General features: G+C 52.8%; 1 pseudogene; it reads right to left on the reverse strand.

Annotated features, from left to right (window-relative positions):
- Nucleotides 1-452: 452 nt before the first annotated feature.
- LOC105707376 (ADP/ATP translocase 2-like) lies at nt 453-7,293 on the reverse strand (annotated as a pseudogene).
- Nucleotides 7,294-7,638: the final 345 nt, after the last annotated feature.

Below are 7,638 nucleotides of genomic sequence, written 5' to 3' on the forward strand. Positions count from 1 at the left end.
GTGACTTTTTCTCATACCTGCTCAGACATCGCTCTCCTGGGCTTTGCACTCACAGGGGTGCTGCAGCTCCTCACTGGATTCTGGAGTTCTCACCCAGGCTGCTTTGTGCATGAGTTATTGTGAACCAGTGTCTACGTGGGGGAATGGGGGCTCCTTGGGGCTTCTCAGGTCACCGTCTTGCCGATGTCCCTGCGTTTAATTTCTTCTTAGATTATCTTTGTTGATTCATAAATTCTAGCTCATTCACTCTAATATCCCGTTTAATCAGATAGCCGTGATTTACGTGTCTCTTCTGTGGACGATAATGAAGAACCACGTTGACAATGCCAGGTTTTAATTTTTGCTGCGCTCTGGGTGTGAGATTGTAGCCTTCACATAACGAGACAAGGTGAAGGTCGCGCGGGCAGAACTGACAGACCAAGAGGGGTCCTAGGAAGTTGGACTTCCTACTTTTACGGGCTGAGCTGTGAGAACCCTGCAGCCTGGCGGCGGTGTTCCTCCAGGGAAGTGGGAGGGGAAACGGCCACGGGACTAGGTGAGAACTGCGTCAGATTTAAGAAGCGCTGATTGCTTCCTGCAGGACAGACACGGAACGCTGTTCCTTCAGGTCACACGGCTCCACTCCTGTGTGTGAATCTCAGTGCACGCTGCGCCTTTAGGATAAATCACTCTTGTGTTTTAAGGTAGCCGTCCCCAACCATTTTGGCACCAGTTTCACGGAAGACAGTTTTTCCACGGACTGGGGGATAAGAGTGGGGTCGGGGGAATGGTTCTGGCATGAAACGGTTCCACCTCGTGTCATCAGGCATCAGAGTCTTATAAGGGACGCGCAACCTAGGCCCCTCACATGCACAGTTCACGACGGGGTTCAGGCTCCTGTGAGAATCTAATGACCCCGCTAATCTGACGGGAGGCAGAGCTCACGCTCACCTGCTGCTGTGAGTCCCGTTCCTAACAGGCCACGGACCAGTACTAGGCTGCGGTCCTAGGCTTGGACATCCCTCTTTTAAGGTACCTTGTTAATATGCCCAATCTAGTTCCAGAGAACGCTGTGTTCACGCCAAGTTGTGTGTGCTCATAGCTGCAGACACGCCGTAGACACTCCATCCCTGGAGGCAGGGATCAGAATTCTCTCATCTACTGCAGGGTTCCAGCAGAGTCTGAGGGCTGCAGAGCTGACAGCGTTGCATTTATGAGGAGCCAGGCCGGCGCCCGGCCCGGTGATGGTCTTGTAACTTCCCAGGGAACGAGGAGGCGTGAGGCCCCTGACTGCCCCCGCCTGGTGTGGCGGCACCCTTCGGGAGGCAGCTTGCTCTGCAGAGGTGCTCGCACGCTGCTGCCCTGGGCACGTCCTGCCCTCAAAGTCTCAGGTGACTAAATGATAAAATCGGTTTTTCCTGCAGTTCTAACATAGCCTTTCCTTTTCACTATCGGATTTTAAATGTAAAAATTAATTCAAGTGAGGACGGTACCTCTGTTTTCTCATCAAGTTCTAAGAAATGAACCGAGGTGGATTTTCCTGTTCTCCCAGGGAGACCAAGAACCACACAGGGCCTTGGCTTTCTTCCTTTCTCTTTTCTTTTCTTATTTTTGTGCCTTTCTTTCAACTTCAAAAGCAGTTTCTGCTCCTTGGAGAAAACCTAGAATATCGTCACGAGCAGAAACATCCAATTATCCAAAGAGCCTCTCTTGAGAGGTAACTGGTAAGACTTTGGCATTTGTCTTTCTGGCTTTCGAGGAGCTTATGGTCTAAAACTTTGGTTCTGCACCTCGGGCTGCGAAGCAGGTAAGAAGTATTGACGACCGTCGATTGAACATTAGTATCTGTACTTCATGATGACAGACTACGTAGCCATATTTGCCTTCAGCATTTCTACATTTAACTGACTTGCAATTTATTTACTCACTTATTTATGTCAGGACAGGGTCTCACTCTGTCACTCCGGCTAAGAAAAAAAAGGTGGTGTGATCCCAGCTCACTGCAGCCTGGGCCTCCTGGGTTCAAGCGACCCTCCTGCCTTAGCCTCCCAAGTAGCTAGGACTACAGGTGTGCGCCACCACGCCTGGCTACATTTTTTATTTTTATTTATTTTTTTTTTTGGTAAAAAAAGGTCTCACTATGTTGCTCAGGCTGGTCTTGAACTCGGCCTTCAGCGAACCCCCAAAGCTTTACCTCCGCCTCCCGAAGCACTGGGATGGCAGGCGTGAGCCACTACACCCAGCCAACTTACTGATGTATATAAAGAAATCACACCATCGAAGGAAACAGAGTTCCAGCAGAGGCGTCAGTCATTCGTGGGCTAAAGGTTTTAAGAGATTTCAGCAATAAAGAAAATAGCAAGAATATAATCCTACAAAAATCAGAGTAGTTAGGCTCATAGGCAGAAAGGAAGTTGGCTCCTTTTGGGAGGAGATGCCAGGCCAGGAGCACCCTGCCTGCTCCGGAACCGGAGGTAGCCTTACGAGAGCTGATGTGCCCCATCCTCAGGAATCAGAGCACAGCCCACTTCACAGGACTGTGGAATCCAAAGAAATACAAAGCCGTGACATCATTTATCTTCAGATTTTCTGGGTCATCAACAAATCCGTTTACACTTCTGCCTGCATCTACACGTGTCACACACTTAAACTTCAAGGTGAGAACCCCAGTCTTGTGACTGACTTCAGACCTCAGTGTTTTCAAGTTCCAAAAATCCAGGCTGGTTCCTTGATGAATGAACAGGGGTGTCCAGCCAGGTCGCTTCTCCTGGGGCCCACATGGTCCCATTGTATGGTCCTGGCAGGCAGCCAGAGACTCTCCCTGCCCTGGGGTCTGCTAGTGAGAGAATCCTAAACACAATTAATTCCCTAATCTCTTTATTCCAGCACTTTCTGTCGACGTTATTGAAAGATGGGCATTCAGATGCTCGTTTTTAATGACTTCAGCTCTGTTGGGTTTTATTGTCAGCGGGTAAAACACCTGCCTCTGGGCCGTGCAGATAAACTACAGAAAACCGCACGCTCCGTCTCCCTCAACCGGCAATGAGCCCAGGCAGGCAAGGGAATTAAAATGCACAACTTAATTGGATTTTCATCATGTCCTTCTGGCTCTTCATTATTGCATTCAAATGCCAGGTTTAATTCTGAGACTGCAGCTTGAAAGGTGAAAGGCATTTCGCAGTAAACAGTTCATTAAGAGACACTTCCAGCCTCTCTGCCTTCTCTGAGTGGAGAGGGGCTTTCTGTGCAAGGGGTTTTTGATTTAATTGAGAACTGAGTGAATATCTGGACTGTGCTGTGGGCCCAGGATCATTGCCACAGACACACCAGTGCTCTGCCCTGTTTGCACTGGGGTTTCCAAGTGCAACCAATCCAGATGCCCGGGACCTGGGAAGCTTCCCCAGTGAGTCACTCTATGGCCACCGTGGGCTGCCACCCTGCACATCGCGTGCTGTTGCCCCACCGAGAGAGGTGGGATCAGAGGCTGGGAGATGCATGAATGTGACTAGGATCACCTGACTGGAAGTGGTAGAGGGGCACTCCGCCCTGAGGCCGGCTGCTGGCCTGGTTCCTTTTTAATGAATGAATGAATGAATGAGTGCCCAGAAATGAGGACTCTCCTGCCTGAAGTGACGGTTAGGGTAAGCCCAGGGCTGGAGGCAGGGGGGAGCCTGGGAGGGTTAGGAGCAGGGAAGGTGGGAGGCACAGTCCTTGATGTGCATCTGTACCCATAGGGTCCTGGGAGGGAATAGGGAGGCCCTACAGCTGCACAAGATGGAAGCCCCTGTCTTCAGACCTGGACCCCCTGCTCCTGACCCCACACCTGAGAAGCTTTTGATTCTGAAGCCTCAGGACTGAGCTCTGGCTTGGGATATGGAATCTACCTCCAAAGGAAAAAGAATGTGGCTCTGGGAGCATATGCCCCCATCCCTTCTGCAGACACCACAGGCTGAGGCCGTCCCCTGATCTGCACTCCAATACCCATACTCACCCACTCTCCTCCACACAAAATGTGAGGGCAGGTCTCCCTACACTCAGGGGAAGGGGCCTCATAGGCCCTGGAGAAGCACATCCGTATCCTCACAGCACCAAGTCAGTGCATCACACACACACAGACACATGCACACACACGTGCACACACAGCCACACACACACAGACACACGCACACAGACATGCACACACACACACAGCCCCCCACACACAGACACATACAGTCATGTACACACAGGCACATACATATGGTCATGTAGACACAGGTGCACACAGACACACAGATATGCACAGGCACATAGACACGTGCGTGCACATTCGTACACAGGAAGTCACATATGCATCTTGAATGTCCACACAGACACGCATACAGACACACACAGTCACACCCACAGAGACACACACATGCACACCGCCTTCCGTTTGCTCCCCACACTGCCTGCCCTGCCCTTTTCTGTGAAAGGATAAAAGAAAAGGTCAGTCTGGTACCGACAGCATTTAGCTAATTGTGCAAACTGCACACTCACCCGGAGCGAAGGCGTCTCTGAGTTTTACCCTCAGATTAGGATGGATTCAGGTCGTTTCGTGCTGAATTCATCCTGGAGTGTTGCAACTCCCGGGACGGGGCTCTGGGCCGGGCCTCGCTCATCCTTCCCTCGGGCCCTGCTGCCCTGTTCTCCGGGAGTTTCCCTTCCCACAAGAACAGAACAGCCACTGGCGGTGGGAAAACAGCTTTCCATATGGAAAAAGAAATAGGATCCCTATTTCCCAACATACACAAAGTCAGTCCCAGATGGATCAACAACTTCTGTAAGAGTTTCCCTTTAAAAGTTTCTATGGAAAATGTAAGTGGACATTTTATGATCTTGGCGTAGGGAAGGATTTCTTAAATACGACGTAAGAAGCCCTGGCTATGAAATAGGAGTCTGATAAAATCTGAGCACTTTAAAAAAAAACTGTTAGTCAGAAATAACCTCAAGGAAAATGAAGGAGAAGCTAAAAATGAGGAGATGCTAACAAAGGCTGGGCCTCAGGGATACGCAGGACTTTCTATAAATCAGGAGGGACGGGAAAGCCCTTGAGACGTGAAGGGGCATTTCCCTCTGGAGAAAGAGTGAAACGCCATGTGGCTCACTGGTTGGCCAGCACTGGCCGGGGGCGAGAGGCCTGCGTGGCTGCCCAGCCTCACAGGCCCATCCCGGTGATCTCGGGCCTCTGGCACAGAGGGTTTTGGAGTCTTCCCATCCTGTGAGGAAACGGTTGCCCAGGGCCGCTCAGCAGCCTGGGTGAGCGACCCTGCCTGGGACCCTACCTCCTCATGGGCTCCCTCCCTGTCCTCGGCTGCCCTTCCTGGGCAGTGGTTCAGCTGGAGGCCAGGAGGTGGGTGAGTCACAGCTGCGGTTCTGAGCTGTGGGCGCCTGTGCTCCCCAGCTGCGGGGGTGGAGAGGGCAGGAGGAAGTGGTTCTGTGAGTCAGAGACCCCTGCGGTGTGTGTTTTCCAGGACGATGACTCCCACCACGGCCCTGACAGAAGTGGGGCTGTGACGTCTGTCCTGTGAGCCTTAGACACATGCAGACAGACACACAGAAACACATAGAGAGACACACGGGCATTTACACAGAAACACATTGACATGGAGACATATACGTAGGCACACATAGACACACGCAGACACACAGACACACGGACACACGTATCTACACTGAGACGCGCACCTGCAGACTGCAGACACACGTGGACAGAGATGCACATCCCCCCGGGGGATGAGGCGAGGGGTGGGTGCTACCGGCTGCTCACCCATGGCACCCTCCCCACCAGGCCGAGGCACCGTCTGATCAGGGCCGCTGTGGCAGGAGGAGTGCCTAAAGTGTGTTTCCCAGGAGAGGGGTCTGCTGGATTTGAGGATTGGCTCTGAATCCTAAAACCCATTGTGGGGACCGTCCATGACTCCACGTAAGAATTAGCAGAAGCAGGTGGGACACAGGGCCCAAAACCTGGGAACAGTGAGAAGCTGGAGCTGAGGCCATGACCCCGGCTTGGCAGCAGGAAGGGGAGTGGCCGGCAGGGCGGGCAGGGCTGCAGCTGCGGAGGGGGTGGCCACACCCAGCCCGGGTTTTCTCTTTATGGCAATGGCACCAACGGGATTTTGGGTTAAGGCTTGGCTGGCAGTGACGGAGAATGGATGGCCTGGAGGCCATGAGGCCCGCCCAGACCCTGGTGTCTCCCACACTGAGCTGGTCAGCCCCCGAGGCTGGGGGATGCTGTGGTAGGAGGGTGATGGCCCTGGACATGTCCACGTCAGAATCCTTGGGATCTGTGCAGATGTGGATAAATTTTTTTTTTTAATTTTAGATATTTTTATTTCTCCAGATTTGTTATTTATCAGGAGTGACTGAAATAAAAAATATAATTGAGTCTCATCATCGTCATCAAGGAAATGGCTTTAAGAGAAAACTGGTCAGATGAATATTACTGCTTCCCATTTTCAACCAGTAAATAGTTGCCACAGATAAACTGACAGCCAGGAGTCTGTCGAGAATGCTCAAGACACGTTACATGATACAACACGCCTGTTCACGGGGGCATATTCCCAGGAAATAACTTACGTGTGCTTCTCGATTTCATCATGCAAGTACAAAGGCACCAGCCATGCCTCCGAGAACACTGGGGCATGCACCCTTGCAGAAAGCTCCGCCCCCTTCATAGATACCAAAGTGGGCGGCTCGCAGATGATGACCCCCTGCACAGACACGTTAAAGCCTCGGCACAGGCCTTAATCCCGTCAGATTTGTGGATCTTAACCAGGCAGTCGCCGAGGCCTCCGAATTCCCCTTCAGCTGCAGCTTTACCCACATCTCCTGCTAGACGGGTACGGGCAAAATCAAGAGGGTACAGAAAACACAAGGGCGTGGCCCAGCAGCACCGCCTGATGCCAGATTCCCTGCAAAGTTGCGCTGAAGCTGGGTCCTCTTGTCCACACCACCCAGGAAGATCTGCTTGTATTTATCTTTGAAGGCAAAGTTAGGAGCCTGGGTGACATTGGCCAGGTTACCACGCCAGAAGGACAGGACTCCCTGCTCCTTGGGAACACGGACCGCGCAGTCTATACCGCCCTCGTGTTGCTTATCTGTGGCGATCTGCTTGCTGGCATGCTGTACCTGCAGCAGCAGCTTGACCCGCTCAGTGGGCGCTACCGCCGTCTTGGAGATGGCTGCGGCCACTCCACCTGCCAGGAAGTCCTTGGCGAAGGACACCGCGGCATCTGTCATGTTGAAAGGAAAGAGGAGGCAGGCTGCTGCAGGACGGGACTGGGCCGGGAACCGGCTTTGACTCTGGGGCTGCGGGCAGATGTGGACAAATTAAGGGCTCGGGGACCGTCCTGCAGTGAGGAGTGAGCCCAGGGCAGTGACGTGTCCTGAGAGGGATCTGACTGCAGGGGGAGCCCACGTGACGAGGAAGGCAGCGGCTGGAGGGTCCAGGACAACTCGCTGGATGTGCGGGCCTCTAGGAGTGGAACGGGGGTCTCTGCCGGAGCCTCCAGGAGGCCCAGCCTGTCTGACACCTTGGTTTTAGCCCAGCGAGGCCTGTTCCAGACCTCTCACCTCCAGAGCTGTGAGAGAGCGAAGGGCTTGTTTTGGGCAACGCCTGTTACAATTGCAGCAGGGGGC

This window comes from Aotus nancymaae, unplaced genomic scaffold, assembly GCF_030222135.1.
Source record: "Aotus nancymaae isolate 86718 unplaced genomic scaffold, 86718_ANA_hifiasm-v0.15.2.pri h1tg000015l_1, whole genome shotgun sequence".
Taxonomy (NCBI): domain Eukaryota; kingdom Metazoa; phylum Chordata; class Mammalia; order Primates; family Aotidae; genus Aotus; species Aotus nancymaae.